Source organism: Arachis hypogaea, chromosome 10, assembly GCF_003086295.3.
Source record: "Arachis hypogaea cultivar Tifrunner chromosome 10, arahy.Tifrunner.gnm2.J5K5, whole genome shotgun sequence".
Classification (NCBI taxonomy): domain Eukaryota; kingdom Viridiplantae; phylum Streptophyta; class Magnoliopsida; order Fabales; family Fabaceae; genus Arachis; species Arachis hypogaea.
In genome coordinates this window covers 62,411,811-62,414,248 of record NC_092045.1, presented here as the reverse complement: position 1 = coordinate 62,414,248, position 2,438 = coordinate 62,411,811, and positions in this window count along the sequence as shown.

The window sequence follows — 2,438 nt, the reverse complement described above, 5'->3', positions numbered from 1 at the left end:
GGGTCATCCAAGTAATACCTTACGTGAGTAAGGGTCGATCCCATGGAGATTGTTGGTATGAAGCAAGCTATGGTCATCTTGTAAATCTCAGTTAGGCGGATTCAAATGGTTATAATGGTTTTCAAAAATCAAGATAAATAAAGCATAAAATAGAGATAGAGATACTTATGTAGATCATTAATGGGAATTTTAGATAAGTGTATGGAGATGGTTTGTTCCTGTTGAATCTTTGCTTTCCTACTACTTTTATTCAATCATTCTTACTCATTTCTATGGCAAGCTCTATGTTGGGTTTCACCGTTGTCAATGGCTACCTCCCGTCCTCTCAGTGAAAATGGTCCAAATGCTCTGTCACAACATGGCTAATCATCTGTCGGTTCTCGATCATGTTGGAATAGAATCCAGTGATTCTTTTGCGTCTGTCACTACGCCCAACACTCGCGAGCTTGAAGCTCGTCACAGTCATCCCATCTCAGATCCTACTCGGAATACCACAGACAAGGTTTAGACTTTTCGGATCTTAGGAATGGCCGCCAATAATTCTAGCTTATACCACGAAGATTATGATCTAATGGAATGGGGGGCTCGGTTGTCAGGTGAGGCAACCATGCGTCGTGGACCAGGAATCCAAGAGATACACACTCTAGCTCTCGCTTGTAGAATAGAAGTGGTTGTCAGGCACTCATTCTTATAAGGACAGATGATGATGAGTGTCACAGATCATCACATCCATCAGGTTGAAGTATGAGTGATATCTTAGAACAAGAATAAGCTTGAATTGAATAGAAGTACAATAGTAATTGCATTAATACTCGAGGTACAGCAGAGCTCCACACCTCAATCTATGGTGTGTAGAAACTCCACCATTGAAAATACATAAGTGATAAAGGTCCAGGCATGGCCGAATGGCCAGCCCCCAAAGTCTAAGAACTCAATGTCCAAAGATAGATACCAAGATTAAAACACAATAGTAAAAAGTCCTATTTATACTAGACTAGTTACTAGGGTTTACAGAAATAAGTTTTAGTGCAGAAATCCACTTCTGGGGCCCACTTTGGTGTGTGATTGGCCTGAGCTTTATCTTTACACGTGCAGAGGCTTCTCTTGGGGTTAAATGCCAAGTTGTAACGTGTTTTTGGCGTTTAACTCTAGTTTGTGACGTGTTTCTGGCGTTTTACTCCAGAATACAGCATGGAGCTGGCGTTGAATGCCATTTTGCATCGTCTAAGCTTGAATAAAGTATGAACTATTAAACATTGCTGGAAAGCCCTGGATGTCTACTTTCTAACGCCATTGAGAGCGCACCATTTGGAGTTCTGTAGCTCCAGAAAATCCATCTCGAGTGCAGGGAGGTCAAAATCCAACAGCATCAGCAGTCCTTTTTCAGCCTCCTATCAGATTTTTGCTCAGGTCTCTTAATTTCAGCCAGAAAATACCTGAAATCACAGAAAAACACACAAACTCATAGTAAAGGCATATCAACTAATACTTGATGCAAGAGTAAAATCAAAGCATAAGTAAATGCCATAAAGAGCATGTTGAGCATCAAGTTCAAACAAGAAATAGTGGGTCATGAAAGATAATATGAGGTAATATCAATGCACAAAGAACACAAGAGTCATAAAAGATTAAGCATTGATTTAAAAGTTTCATCACCCATCAATATCAGACAAGTCAAGGAGCACCAAAATAATGCAAGGAATTCTCAACAATTAAGTATAAGAATTCAACACCATGATTACAATGAGAAACTTAGAAAATAAAATGAAAACAAGCTATAAAAACAAAATTGAAATGCAAAGAATAGAAGTATACGAATGCGATAAACAAAAGAAAATAGAAGAGGAGAAAAAAACTCTCCTTGTTTTTTTTTACGATACGGATGCGTCATGCAAGCCCACGCGTCGATGCGCAGATTGGCAGAAGGACGTATACGCGCCAGGTGTGCGCACACGTGGGTTACGTTAGGCACAGGGCACAGTGTCAGCCCATAGTTTGCCTAACTCTCTAGAAAATGTAGCAGGCACTACAATATTTTCAGGTTGAGGCAACTTTTAAAAAATGTTGTCTAAAAGCTGACAAAATGTTGCTTTTGATCTATGGCAACACTTTTGGACCTAAGGCAACGTTTTTGGGCAGCGTTGCATATGCAGCCGTTGCCTTAGATCAAGGCAACACGTTTTTATTTCAAAAGCGTTGCTTTTAAGAGCAACACTTGCAACACTTGGTAAATGTTGTCTTTGGTTAAAAAACAACAATACTTCAAAGGTGTGTTTGAGACTACACTTTTTCAGTGTTGTCTTTTCTCTTATATTTTGGCCACTACTACAAAATGTTGCTTATTTGCAATAAAATACAACCCTTTTACGTGTTGTTTATAAGTTTGAATTCGCAATACTTTGAAATGTTGCCTATTAGTTATGAATATGCAACCTTTT